This window comes from Schistocerca cancellata, chromosome 2, assembly GCF_023864275.1.
Source record: "Schistocerca cancellata isolate TAMUIC-IGC-003103 chromosome 2, iqSchCanc2.1, whole genome shotgun sequence".
Taxonomy (NCBI): Eukaryota; Metazoa; Arthropoda; class Insecta; order Orthoptera; family Acrididae; genus Schistocerca; species Schistocerca cancellata.
The window spans coordinates 355,139,107-355,155,073 of NC_064627.1; positions in this window are offsets into that span (position 1 = coordinate 355,139,107).

Consider the following 15,967-nt stretch of genomic DNA (forward strand, 5'->3'; position numbering starts at 1 on the left):
CTCTAACCCACGCTACTTCGGCGGTCCCATCCACCCTCTCTATCTTTCCCAGTTTTCTTCTTCTTTATTGTTGTTGTTGTTGTTATGGCCTTCAGTCCTGAGACTGGTTTGATGCAGCTCTCCATGCTACTCTATCCTGTGCAAGCTTCTTCATCTCCCAGGACCTACTGCAACCTACATCCTTCTGAATTTGCTAGTGTATTCATCTCTTGGTCTCCCTCTACGATTTTTACCCTCCACACTGCCCTCCAATACTATTTAACGTCCATGTTTCACTTCCATACATGGCTACACTCCATACAAATACTTTCAGAAATGACTTCCTGACACTTAAATCTATACTCGATGTTAACAAATTTCTCTTCTTCAGAAACGCTTTCCTCCCCATTGCCAGTCTACATTTTATATCATCTCTACTTCGACCATCATCAGTTATTTTGCTCCCCAAATAGCAAAACTCCTTTACTACTTTAAGTGTCTCATTTCCTAATCTAATTCCCTCAGCATCACCAGACTTAATTCCATTCCATTCCATTATCCTCGTTTTGCTTTTGTTGATGTTCATCTTATACCCTCCTTTCAAGACACTATCCATTCCATTCAACTGCTCTTCCAAGTCCTTTGCTGTCTCTGACAGAATTGCAATGTCATCGGCGAACCTCAAAGTTTTTATTTCTTCTCCACGGATTTTAATACCTACTCCGAATTTTTCTTTTGTTTCCTTCACTGCTTGCTCAACATACAGATTGAATAACATCGGGGAGAGACTACAACCCTGTCTCACTCCCTTCCCAACCACTGCTTCCCTTTCATGTCCCTCGACTCTTATAACTGCCATCTGGTTTCTGTACAAATTGTAAATAGTCTTTCGCTCCCTGTATTTTACCCCTGCCACCTTCAGAATTTGAAAGAGCGTATTCCAGTCAACATTGTCAAAAGCTTTCTCCAAGTCTACAAATGCTAGAAACGTAGGTTTGCCTTTTCTTAATCTAGCTTCTAAGATAAGTCGTCGGGTCAGTACTGCCTCACGTGATCCAACATTTCTACTGAATCCAAGCTGATCTTCCCCGAAGTCGGCTTCTACTAGTTTTCCCATTCGTCTGTAAAGAACCCGCGTTAGTATTTTGCAGCCGTGACTTATTAAACTGATAGTTCGGTAATTTTCACACCAGTCAACACCTGCTTTCTTTGGGATTGGAATTATTATATTATTCTTCAAGTCTGAGGGTATTTCGCCTGTTTCATACATCTTGCTGACCAGATGGTAGAGTTTCGTCAGGACTGTCTCTCCCAAGGCTGTCAGTAGTTCTAATGATGTCTACTCCCGGAGCCTTGTTTCGACTCAGGTCTTTCAGTGGTCTGTCAAACTCTTCACGCAGTATTGTATCTCCCATTTCATCTTCATCTACATCCTCTTCCATTTCCATAATATTGTCCTCAAGTACATCGCCCTTGTATAGACCCTCTATATACTCCTTCCACCTTCCTGCTTTCCCTTCTTTGCTTAGAACTGGGTTTCCATCTGAGCTTTTGATATTCATACAAGTGGTTCTCTTTTCTCCAAAGGTCTCTTTAATTTTCCTGTATACTATATCTATCTTACCCCTAGTGAGATAAGCCTCTACATCTTTACATTTGTCCTCTAGCCATGCCTGCTTAGCCATTTTGCATTTCCTGTCGATCTCATTTTTGAGACGTTTGTATTCCTTTTTGCCTGCTTCAATTACTGCATTTTTATATTTTCTCCTTTCATTAATTAAATTCAGTATTTCTTCTGTCACCCAAGGATTTCTACTAGCCCTCGTCTTTTTACCTACTTGATCCTCTGCTGCCTTCACTACTTCATCCCTCAAAGCTACTCATTCTTCTTCTACTGTAGTTCTTTCCCCCATTCCTGTCAATTGTTCCCTTATGCTCTCCCTGAAACACTGTACAACCTCTGGTTTAGTCAGTTTATCCAGCTCCCATCTCCTTAAATTCCCACCTTTTTTGCAGTTTCTTAAATTTTAATCTACAGGTCATAACCAATAGATTGTGGTCAGAATCCACATCTGCCCCTGGAAATGTCTTACAATTTAAGACCTGGTTTCTAAATCTCTGTCTTACCATTATATAATCTATCTGAAACCTGTCAGTATCTCTAGGCTTCTTCCATGTATACAACCTTCTTTCATGATTCTTGAACCGAGTGTTAGCTGTGATTAAGTTGTGCTCTGTGCAATATTCTACCAGGCGGCTTCCTCTTTCATTTCTTACCCCCAATCCATATTCACCTACTACGTTTCCTTCTCTCCCTTTTCCTACTGCCGAATTCCAGTCACCCATAACTATTAAATTTTCGTCTCCCTTCACAATCTGAATAATTTCTTTTATTTCATCATATATTCTTGTTCCTCCTTCCACCGAACTTCACTAATTCCCACTATATCTAACTTTAACCTAACCATTTCCCTTTTTAAATTTTCTAACCTACCTGCCCGATTAAAGGATCTGACATTCCACGCTCCGATCCGTAGAACGCCAGTTTTCTTTCTCCTGTAACGACATCCTCTTGAGTAGTCCCCGCCCGGAGATCCGAATGGGGGACTATTTTACCTCCGGAATATTTTACCCAAGAGGACGCCATCATCATTTAACAATACAGTAAAGCTGCATGCCCTCGGGAAAAATTACTGCGGGAGTTTCCCTTTGCTTTCAGCCGTTCGCAGTACCAGCACAGCAAGGCCTTTTCGGTTAGTGTTACAAGGCCAGATCAGTCAATCATCCAGACTGTTGCCCTTGCAACTACTGAAAAGGCTGCTGCCCCTCTTCAGGAACCACACGTTTGTCTGGCCTCTCAACAGATACCGTTCCGTTGTGGTTGCACCTACGGTACGGCTATCTGTATCGCTGAGGCACGCAAGCCTCCCCACCAGCGGCAAGGTCCATGGTTCATATCTTGGCCCATATTCAAATTCCCTACCCCACGCTTAACTCTTACCATCAAACACCACCTCTTGTGGCCCTATCCAGGCACATCCCAACATTATAACACACTTCATTTCTTTGTTCATATCCATACCCTCTCCTAACTGCCTCCCATCCCACTACTGTCTATTCCCACTATAGGTGTTCACATTTCAGTGAACCTGCAGTTCTACTCTTTCACCCTCTGAAAGCACATGTCAATGTTACACATATGTAATTATGAAATATCTTCCACTCCAATTGCCCGTCTGATACAGCAACAGTCTTGCTTGCAGTTAATTCTCTTACTAACTATATGTTTCGCCTTCGAGGGGCTTTTGCAGATTATCTTAGAAAATTTTCCAGTCCCAACGTTTAAAAAACATAAACTGGTTCTGCGCTAGATTGAAGCAGACGTCGAATCAGATGAATCATCAGAGACCTTTTCTCTTTTATAACATTTTAAAAACCATAAAAGGGCTCTGTGCTAGACTGAAGCACATGTAACGTCCCTACCATGTAGACAAGGACATTAAAAAGGCTCATGATTTTCATTTATCCTGAAAATACATTTATTTATTTTCTGATTTTAGGTACATAATTTGCTTTCGGAATGCCTTTATAAAAATAACATTTTTGTTCTGTTGGATAGAAGAGCTAGAAGTTTTAGTAACGAAAATGCAAATGCTCTGGAATCAAATTACGTTACACTTCGCCAAGTTTCCTCGTTTAAGTATGCATCTGTCACTTCTTGCAATGTATAAATATTTTTTGTATTAAAGAATGCCCCATAAGATTAACAAATAAGCCTAAATGAGGAGAATTCGCATTACTATTTATTTATCGTATGGCTTTCAACTACGGGAGACCCCGACGAGATGTTGGGCTTGACTTCGATGCAGCTGTGTTCGTTTAAACGAAAGGCTGCATCTTTAAGGGAACTGGACGCTGTTAGGGAAGAAATGAATTCGGAAGGTATTGTCTGGGGCCTATAGTAAGGAATCAGCACCGGCGGTTGACTAAACTAAAATTGGGAAACGAGAGAAAACTATGGATTCGAACCACCTAGCCTCCCGACATCACCGATTGCCATCTTAAAGGGGACAGTACGAACTTCTCCTCGCCGATCTGAAACAATGGACAAGGGTGTAGGACATGACTAAGGATTCACCATATGTAAACAGAAAAACGTAACTCTCAACCGTTTTCGTGAAAATCGAGTTGGCGCATTTATAACGTTTGTATGTTCGCTCATATTTTAGGCAGTCCGTAGCGGAACAGCCTGGCTGTAGCGCCGAGCAGTGCGGACGCGCTGTGTTTCTGTCTGCGACGTGCACAGCCTGCTTTATTCACTTTGCAGACTTAGACTCCGCTTGCTTGTGAGCAGGAACATGGCCAACTGCCGCAGGAAAGCAACACCTTTAACAATGCACACACACAACCAAAAGCGCTGGAAGTAGAGCGCTTCGTCTGTGATGCGGAGAAGATACTACCATTGGACATATTGGGAATACACCTTTCCCTTCTTGGTAGTGTCGTACATGTCAAGGTCGTTGACAATATGATGTGTAACAGGGTCTTGAAATCTGCTCAACATGGCCTGGTTTTGTCACGCTGACGGAAACGTCAGTGAGGTCTCGGTGGCGCATGTGGGCTTGGGCATGCGTACCATAAGCATGTTTGAGCTGCCTTTCGAACTGCCCGCAGAAGTCATAGCGGCATCCGGCCTTACGGCGTGCCTCGCGGTCACACCGGTGGCTGCGGTTCACTACGTATCCCGTTCCACATAGACTCCTGCCGACGCCGTGCCGGACGCTTCGATGGAACTTTCAACACTCGTCGTTCCTACGACAGTTTTTGTGCGGGAACGTCGGGACTCCCTGCCGCCTTCCGATAATGAAGACCGGATGCGCAAAGAAGTGCAAGCGGCAGCGCCGTACGACCTTTGACCAGGATGCCCCGTCTCCCATCCGTGATTCAGTGACAGATTTCTAAAATGTTGTCAAAGGATGGTTTTAAGATAATCTGAAGATGCCCCACGAAGGCAAAACACAATGTTAATAAATGAATCAATTGCAGCCAAGACGTTGTGATTCAAATACCTGATTATCGCATAAGTAGGAAAACTTCTAAGCTGAAGGACGGAGTGTTTATACTGATAACAGACCACATCTCGCTCCGTCTGAGCGAAGGCAAAACACGATGTTAATAAATTAATCAAAAAATGGTTCAAATGGCTCTGAGCACTATGGTACTTAACATCTGAGGTCATCAGTCCCTAGGCTTAGAACTACGTAAACCTAACCAACCTAAGGACATCACACACATCCATGCCCGAGGCAGGATTCGAACCTGCGACCCTTGCAGTCGCGCGGTTGCGGACTGAAGCGCCTCGAACTACTCGGCCACAATGGCCGGCGAATCAATTGCAACCAAGATTTTTTGATTGAAATGCCTAATTATAATATTACTACTAAAAGCTCTAAGCTAAAGGCCGGAGTGTTCATATTGGTAATAGATCACATCGCGCTCCATTTTTTGAGCAATAAACAACAAACGTCGAAGGAAATTTATCATGCTGATAGGAAAAATGAACCATTAAAGCAGCTACTGAATGGAATGCACAGTCTCAGTAATATAGAATATGGTTTAAGTACATACAGTGTGATGTACGATAGCAGAAAGAAGACTGTTCGTTGGATAGCTAACATTTCTTCGGAAGACGAAGAAAACTAAAAAAAAAAAAAATTTCCGAATTGGGATGCAGTATTGCACTACAGATTCAGATCGAGGAACACGTCATGAACAGAAAAACGGATGTTAAGAATCTTTCATTCAATAAAAGAGCTGTTTTGGTATCAATGTTGGATTATAAACAATGAGTGAGACATAATTGAAGCAGAAGTACGGTGCATTTAAAAAGTGTTGCAACGACGGGACATCAAACATAAAATGGGTTTTTAATTTAGGTAACAAAAAGACAACAAAGACAAAAATGGATAGATTACTAAGATATGTGGCAAAGCATCCAGGAATACCTAACTTGGCTGTAGGGTAGGCAATAATTAGAGCACATGAAAATAGTATCAGGAATGTTAGTTGTAATAGATAAGTAAAAATGAAAAGATTAAAATCAGTCAGAAAGATGAGGAAACTGACATCAAAGTAATACAAAAACAATTACTTTAAAATAAATTTCTTGACAAATCTCGGTATATATCTAGGAGATAATTGCTGTTATGTCGGTTGCACCACTTCCAAGAGAGCGCATTCTGCTTTCCGTGTAACCCAAACTGATGGTGGAGAAAATTTTTACTAGTCGTAGAGTCGCATTTGTAACTTTGGTTAATTAAGTTTCTCTTCCGATAACGGAGTAACAGGTTGCGTGCTCGACACATTGTACGCTAGTCACCAACGCCATCGGAAACTTCAAAGGACTTCTTTATTTTCACGGATGATTTCATCCACCAACTCCGAATAATTAGTGATCATTTTCTTTGTGTTAATGAATTCATAACTTAACAGACTGAAACGTTTCTTTTTTTGCCCTAACATTTTATTCACATAAGATCATATAATGACGTGTAAAAAGACCAGCGATTTTTTAAATGTAAAAAAGAACACGACTTTGATATATATTCAAAGATTGGATTTAACATGCCGAAACTCTCAGGAGTAATAAGAGTGATGAATGCAAAGCCATTGAGAATAAATGAAAAAGCCCTGTTATTTCATCTTCTTCTTGTGTTACCACCAGCGCTAACTGAGTAGATGTAAGTGTAGTATTTGTAATTATGTTTGTTCGAGAGAGGTTATCTAAATCTATCTGTTGAGTCGGCTCCGTTATTGACTCAAGCCATTACCTTGCCTTTGAATAATTTGTGTTACGATTTCTGGGTGTTACAGCAAGAGAAATGGCGAGATTGGCGGCGGATTTTTCGGACACGAACGATCTGACATAATTAGTGTCTTTTCATTAATAATTTTTCAACTAACTGCCCGAATCCCACTCAGATGTTTACTCCAATCATTTCTCGTCGATATGCAGTTCTTCGCAATCAATACTGCACAGACCTGTTTGGATTCTGTTTCCGAACAATGACGTCTGGCAGCCTACTCAGTGACCTAATACGACTCAGATTTGCAAATAAATTTGCAAGGGGGTGAATGTTTATGAGGTAAATTTTGGTATAAAAGAAGGGAATTTTCCTGCGACACACTACATTGCGCACTTCTTAGTAAAATTATCCATCCTCAGTGAGGGTTGCCTCCATGTCGAGACTGTTCTATTGGTCTAAATTGCTTCACTTGTAAACTGTTAGATTCTTGCCGCACCTTTGAGAAACGCTTCATCTGGCTCTCGTTACGAAGCGTGTGGTAACGCCTCAGGTCGCCAAATATTCTTTCTGCTTGACGGCCTTGCCCGGGAAAATTCGTGCTGTGATGCAGATACAATAATAGGAATCATGAACACATGCCTGTGTACAAAGAAACGCTATTGTAACGCCAACCAGCATTTGAAGCTGACCACAAAACAATTCCCCAGCCGCCGACGTACGTAAGGACCACAAAGGCAAGATACGAAAGATTAGGGCTAGTAGGTAGGCACTCTTTTGAATTTTGCGTTGGGTACATGGACGTAATACAATCAGCAAATGGAACTATCCCGACGAATGTAGGCTCTTCTCTATAACTAAGTCAATATTCATAGTGCAGCTAAGTGGTAACCTCGTTTCGGCAAACAAAAGCAACTTGACGACTCGAAACTGTCTTCGTAAACCTCCAAGACGGGACGAAATTTTCAACACTGGTTACTTATTGATACGGTTCAAGAGAGCAGCTGAACAAAATTTCTACAGAAAGTACCATAGATTTTGTGCGGATACACTCATGATCCAAAACATTATGGCCGCTGTCAACCGCGAGAGTGGGTGGCGCTCTGGTGGCGCTAGGACACCTGATGCCATGGGGATGTAGAGAAGCGCAGCAGAGACAGATGGGGAACCATTCGAGCGACGATACGGGACGCAAGTGGACAGTCCACTGTCATAAGCGACTATGACATAGGTCAGGTTGTTACCCGGCGTCGAGGAAGGAACGTCACGGAACCAATGAAGATGGTCGGGTGTTCGCGTGCTACTGTCGTGAGCTTCTACGGACAGTGGTTGATGAACGATGAGACAATGAGGGGGTGACAAGGTGTTGGACGTCTATCTCTGGTCACAGAACGTGAAGTTGGAAGGTTGGCTCGCTCTGTAAAGTAGGGCGGCGGTCTGCCTCAGAGCTAACGAGAGAGTACAATTAAAATTCACAATAAATTCCGCTATACTCGCCTTCCATTCAAGTCGAACGACTTCTAGAAAGGAATCAAGGATAAAATATTTATATACGTGAGAAGGCGTAAAGTTGGTTGCAAATGCTATTTAATTTATGTCATAAACATGGAAACAGCACCAGTGGTCTAGGGCTAGCGTCCTTGATTCATAATCAAAACGTCCTCGTCCCTTGTCTGAAACCCACCACCCCATAAATTTTGATTAATAATCAACATTGGCGGCCGAAGACTTCCAGTACAAGAAGTCACCCTCATTCAGCCAACAGCCTTGTCAAAGAGGGTGGAGGGGCGTAATGAAGTTGAGGGCTCTCTCTCGCCCATGGGGTGCGAAACTGCCCTAAAGGCGGAAGAGTCAGCAATGAGGATACAGAAGGCAATGGAAACCTCTGCATTAAAGACACATAACGTGTATCCACAGGACATGTGGCCTGTAATTGAAGAGTATCGTGATGATCTCTCCATTGGCAAAAAATAGTCCCCCATTCGGATCTCCAGGAGGACACTGCCAAGGGAGAGGTGACTTTGAGAAAAAGACCGAATAATCAACGAAAGGATAAAGCTCTACGAGACGGGACGTGGGATGTCAGAAGCTTGAATGTGCTAGAAAAGCTAAAAAATCTGAAAAGAGAGATGCAAAGGCTCAATCTACATGTAGTAGGGGTTCAGTGAAGTAAAATGGAAAGAAGACAAGGATTTCTGGTAAGATGAGTATAGGGTAATATCAGCAGCAGCAGAAAATGATATAAAAGGAGTAGGATTCGTTATGAATAGGAAGGTATGGCAGAAAGTGTGTTACTGTGAACAGTTTAGTGATTGGGTTATTCTTATCAGAATCGACAGAATACCAACGCCGACAACGACAGTTTAGGTATACGTGCCGACGGCGCAAGCTGAAGACGAAGAGACAGAAAAAGTGTATGAGACTATTGAAAGGGTAATACAATACTCAAAGGAAAAAGTAATAGTCATGGGGGACTGGAATGCAGTTGAAGGGGAAACAGTAGAAGGAAATGTTACAGGGGAATATAGGCTTGGGACAATGAATGAGAGAGGAGAAAGACTGATTCAGTTCTTTAACAAGTTGCAGCAAGTAATACCGAACACTCTGTTCAAGAATCACAAGAGGAGGTGGTATATTTGGAAAAGGCCAGGCGATACCCGAAGATTTCAGTTAGATTAAATCATGGACAGAGATTCACAAATCAGCTACTGGATTGTAAGGCGTACCCAGGAGCAAATATAGACACAGATCACAATGCGGCAGTGATGAAGAGTAGGCTGAAGTTTAACAGATTAGTCAGGAAGAATCAATACGCAAAGAAGTGGAATACGGAAGTACTAAGGAATGACCAGATACACTTGAAGTTCAGATCGTTCAAATGGCTCTGAGCACTATGGGACTTAACTTCTGAGGTCATCAGTCTCCTATAACTTAGGACTACTTAAACCTAACTAACCTAAGGACATGACACACATACATGCCCGAGGCAGGATGCGAACCTGCGACCGTAGCGGTCGCGCGGTTCCAGACTGTAGCGCCGAGAACCGCTCGGCCACACTTGAAGTTCTCTAAGGCTGTAGATACAGCAATAAAGAATAGTTCAGTAGGGAATACAGTTGAAGAGTAATGGACATCTCTAAAAAAAGCAATAACAGAAGCTGGAAAGAAAACATAGGTACAAAGAAGGCAACTGCGAAGAAACCATGGGTAACACAAGAAATACTTAAACTGATCGATGAAAGGAAATTCAGGAATACAGAAATACAAGTCGCTGAGGAATGAAATAAATAGGAAGTGCAGGGAAGCTAAGGCGAAATGGTTACTTGAAAAATGTGAAGAAATCGAAAAAGAAATGATAGTCGGAAGGACTGATTCAGCATATAGGAAAGTCAAAAGCACCTTCGGTGAAATGAAAACCAAAGGTGATAACATTAAGAGTGCAATGGGAATTCCATTTTTAAATGCAGAGCAGAGAGCAGATATGTGGAAAGAGTACATTGAAGACCTCTGTGAGGGGGAAGACTTGTCTGATGTGATGGACAAAGAAGCAGGGGTCGATTTAGAAGAGATAGGGGATCCAGTACTAGAATCAGAATTTAAGAGAGCTTTGGAGGACTTAAGATCAAATACGGCAGAAAGGATCGATAACATTCCATCAGAATTTCTAAAGTCATTATGGGAAGTGGCAACAAGACGACTATTCACGTTAGTGTGTAGAATGTACGAGTCTGGCAATATACCGTCTGACTTTCGGAAAAACATCATCCACAAAATGCCGAAGACTGCAAGAGCTGACAAGTGCGAGACTTCTAGCACAATCAGCTTAACAGCTCATGCATCCAAGTTACTGACAAGAATAATACACAGAAGAATGGAAAAGAAAAATGAGGATATGTTAGATGACAATCAGTTTGGCTTTAGGAAAGGTAAAGGTCGAGAGAGGGAATTCTGACGTTGCGACTGATAAAGAAAGCAAGACTAAAGAAAAGTCAGGACACGTTCATAGGATTTGTCGACCTAGAAAAAGCATTCGACAATGTAAAATGGTGCAAGATGTTCGAAATTCTGAGAAAAGTAGGGATAAGCTAGAGGGAGAGATGGGTAATATACAATATGTACAAGAACCAAGAGGGCCGGCCGAGGTGGACGAGTGGTTCTAGGCGCTACAGTCTGGAACCGCGCAACCGCTACGGTCTCAGGTTCGAATCCTGCCTCGGGCATGGATGTGTGTGATTTCCTTAGGTTAGGTAGGTTTGAGTAGTTCTAAGTTCTAGGGGACTGATGACCTCAGAAGTTAAGTCCGATAGTGCTCAGAGCCATTTGAACCATTTTTTGAACCAAGAGGGAATAATAAGAGTGGACGACCAAGAACGAAGGGTGTAAAACAGGGATGTAGTCTTTCGCCCCTACTCTTCAATCTGTACGTCGAAGAAGCAATAGGAAATAAAAGAAAGGTTCAGGAGCGGAATTAAAATTTAAGGTGAAAGGATATCAATGACACGATTCGCTGATGACATTGCTATCCTGAGTGAAAGTGAAGAAGAACTTCATGATCTGCTGAACGGTATGAACAGTCTAATGAGTACAGAATACGACTTGAAAGTCAGTCGAAGAAAGACGAAAGTAATGAGAAGTAGCAGAAATGAGAACAGCGAAAAACTTAACATCAGGATTGTTGGTCGGGAAGTAGATGACGTTAAGGATTTCCGCTACCTAGGCAGCAAAATAACCGATGACGGACAGAGCAAGGCGGACAGCAAAAGCAGACTAGTACTGGCAAAAGTGGCATTCCAGGCCAAGAGAAGTCTACTAATATCAAAGAAAGGTCTTAATTTGAGGAAGAAATTTCTGAGAATATACGTTTCGAACACAGCTTTGTATGGTAGTGAAATATGGACTGCGGGAAAACCAGAATAGAAGAGAATCAAAGCTTTTGAGATGTGGTGCTACAGACGAATGTTGAAAATTAGGTGGACTGATAAGGTAAGGAATGAGGAAATTCTGCACAGAATCGGAGAGGAAAAGAATATGCGGAAAAACTGACAAGGAGAAGGGGCAGGATGATAGGACATCTGTTAAGACATCAGGGACTGACTTCAATGGTACTACAGGGAGCCGTAGAGGACAAAAAGTGTAGAGGAAGAGAGAGATTGACATACATCCAACAGGTAATTGAGGACGTAGGTTACAAGTGCTACTCTGAGATGGAGAGGTTGGCACAGGAGAGAAGTTCGTGGCGGGCAGCATCAAACCAGTCAGAATACTGAGGACTCAAAAATAATAACAATAATAATGTAAATTCCCATTAATTACCTATAATGCACTCTAGCTGCTCTTTCTATAAAAATTTAGAGATACTTGTTACTTCGGCAACACTAATTTTATCTCAGCATGTGTGAAACGTTCATCTGAGTGTCTCCAACAGACACCAAAGCTTCTATTCCCTACAAAATGAAAAGGCATTGAGATCTGTCTCATAAATAACTTTTTTGAATATGTCAAATAACTGTACGTCTCACTTAGAGGCCATGTTGAATTGTCACTATAAGCAAATTCGGCCAGCAAATTTCTCAGAATAGTAATATGCGAGTTCTGTAACGACTCACTGTGGATGTCAGTATTTAAATGTGTCATCAGTGCAAGTATTCGAAAAGAAAACATATTTTTCTGGTCCAAACTATTTTATTCATAACTAGCTGAGTATCCTGTATGTATTTAGTTCAATTCTACTCCTCCCCTACTCTCCCTGTTCATCTCCTCCTCTTACCTTCCTCTCTCCATCCCCCCCTCCCCCTCATTTCGTCCATCGCCTCGTCCCTAATATCTGTGTCCATCTCCTCATTCCCCATCTCATTCTGCCCATCTCTTCCTTCCCCTTTCTCTCTCCGCGTTATGCCGTGCAGGGTAGCCATGCGGGCTCCTCTCTCCGCGTTATGCCGTGCAGGGTAGCCATGCGGGCTCAGGCGCCTTGCCACCCGCCCCACCCCCGTTGGAGGTTCGAGTCCTCCTTCGGGCATGGGTGTGTGTGTTATCCTTAGCGTAAGTTAGTTTAATTAGTGTGTAAGCCTAGGGACCAGTGACCTCAGCAGTTTGGGCCCAGAGAATCTTACCACAAATTTCCAAAGTTTCTCCACGTTATCATCCCCACTCCAGTAGGAAGTTGCTGGTTCTTACCTCCATAGTATTTCTTTCCGGATAGTAATACGTGTGCCACGATTTGTAGAAATCGAACCAGAGGCTTAGGAGGAGCTTTTTACTCGCGGCTTTGTCAGAATACGAATATGTCACATATATGTCACACATATGTCACTTATATTTTTGTGTATTTCGCACATATTTGCACACATATTTCACCTGCAACTGTAGCGAATTTTGTCCTGCAGTTTCGATTTCAAGCAGGTCAGTCTCTATGAAAGTGGGTCGCACAGTGATGCAGTTTTGCAGTTACATTCAGGGGTATATTATTATACTATCCGCGAAACGTGTTGCGAATAGAGTTAGTAGTAACCGTAATAAATCAAAAATCATGCGTGATGTGACCGTTTTTCACACATCTCCGCGTTTATGACGTCATATCTCCTGAACTACGTGTCGTACAGTAACATAATTCTGTGGGTACACTCAACGCCATAAGTCGATACTACATCCGAGACATCTTCCTGATGCGGCAGTTTTTCACGCATATCACTATTTGGGATGTGATGTCTCCTGAACTGTGTGTCAAACAATGATATAATTTTGGACGTGCATTCGATGATGTATGGGGATACTGTCTGAAGATTGTGTCGCGAAAGCATTATTATTAAATACGTAATAAATTAAAACGCTATGTCTGATGCAGCAGTTTTACTGCGTGAATAGCAAAAATGTAGTATGTAGTAATCAATGAACTTCTTTTCGTTTCATCATTTCGTGGGGGTTGTCAGCGATAAAAAGTTTCGTAAAAGTTTGGAATTATGCGTAAAGTTTGTTGCTTGTCACTAAGTGCTCTCGTTCCCAAATATTGGTGAATAAAACCAGTGAATTCACGCGTCGTGAGTTACACTATTTTTTCACCGCCGCCCCCTTTCATAGGTAGGTGGTTCTATCGCCCCACAGCTATTCTCTCCAGACAGTAAGTAATAGTTGTACCATGTTCAGCTGAAATTGATCCAGTAGTTTAGAAGTCGGTGTGGAGCATACATACAGTACATACATACATACATTTTTGTGGTATATATGGATTCATTGATCTGAATGATTCACTTCCCTTTATCGACGTTATATATTCTTAAGTGGTCGTGAGGTCGTCAACATTGGCTCGACGTCTCTGAACTGAAGCATTTGATGATTGTTTGAACTACTAGCTATATCCAGCCAGGCTTTACTATGGCTCCGTCTCCTCAAATGGAAAAGAAAGAAAAGAGAAATCACATTGCTGATATGTATGGTAATTGGATATACGTTCTAATCTCCTTCTCTCGGCTTTCTCTGTTCATCTTCCCCACCCCCTTTCTTTTTCCACCTCCTCCTCTTCCCCCGCTCTCTGTCCATCACGTCCTCCTCCTTCTCCTCCTCCTCCTCCTCCTCCTCCTCCTCGTCCTCCTCCTATCCCCTCTGTAGCCGGCCGCTGTGACCGAGCGGTTCTAGGCGCTTCTCTCCGGAACCATGCGACTGCTACGATCGCAGGTTAGAATCCTGCCTCGGGAATAGATGTGTGTGATGTCTTAGGTTAGTCAGGTTTAAGTAGTTCTAAGTTCTATGGGACTGATGACCTCAGATGTTCAGTCCCATAGTGCTCAGAGCCATTTGAACCTTTTTTTTTTCACCCTCTGTCCCTCTCTCCATCTCCTCTTGCCTCCTCTCTCTCCCCCTCGCTTAGTCCATCACATCCTCCCACTTTCTCTGTCCATCTTCTCCTCCCCCTCTGTCTCCATCTTCTCCTGCCCCCTCTCTCTGTCTCCTCCTTCCCATTTTCTATGTTCATTGGCGCCTTTCTCCTGGTCCCCTCTCTTCCTGACCTTGAAAAAGTTAATGAGTCAACTAGCTGACTACCCACTGTTCTATGGTTATGTATTTTTTCCTATCTTCTATTAGCCCATATATTTCTTACCCCTATCTTTATCCATCTCCTCTGCCTGTCTATCCATCTCCTTCCTCTTTCTGTGCATCTCTCCTCCCCCTCTCTCTCTGGCCATCTCTTCCTCCTCCTCCTCCTCTCTCTCTCTCTCTCTCTCTCTCTTTCTCTCCCTCTCTCTCTCTCTCTCTCTCTCTCTCTCTCTCTCTCTCTCTCTCTCTCTTACCATCTTCTCTTCTTGCCATTCTGTCCATTTCCTCTCCTCTGTCCATCTGCTCATCCCTCTCTCTGTCACACTCCTCCCCCCCCCCAATCTCTGTCCATTTCCTCCTCTCTCCTCTATCTGTACATCCCTTCCTCTTACCTTTCTCTGGCCATTTCCTCCTCCCCTCTCTCTACTTATCTCTTCCTCCTCCTTTTTCTTTTCTTATCAGCCTCCTCCACTCTCTTCACTCTATCCACATCCTTCTTGCCATCTCTCTACCATTTCCTCCTCCTCCCTCTCTTTGCCCATCTCCTCCTCCCCCTCTCTCTGTCATCTCCTTGTCACCTCTCTCTGTCCATTTCCTCCTACTCCCTCGTTCTGTGCATCTACTCCTTTCCCAATTCTCTGTCCATCTCTTCCACCTCCATCTGTCTAACCTTCTCCTCCTTATCCCTTTCTGTCATTCCCCCTCTCTGTCTGTCTATCTGCCCCTCCCCCTCCCTATCTCCTGCCTCCCTTTCTTTTATTGACTGTCCCCTTTCTCCCTCCATCTCATCCTCTTCCCTTTCTCTATCCATTTCCTCCTCCCTCTGTTCCTCTCTTTGTCCTCCATCCCCTTTTTTATTTCCTTCTCTTTCTGTTATTGTTCATCTCCTCCTCTCCTCTCTCTGTCCTTCCCATCTTCCCTTTCTGTCCATTCCCCGATCCTCCTTTACTATTTGTGGCCAGCTCCTCCTGCTCCCTTCTCTCTCGACGTCATCACCCCTAACTCAATAGGAGATTGCTAGTTCTTAACCCATCACAGATAGTAAGTATGTGTTGGTTGGTTGGTTTGGGGAAGGAGACCAGACAGCGTGGTCATCGGTCTCATCGGATTAGGGAAGGAAGTCGGCCGTGCCCTTTCAGAGGAACCATCCCGGCATT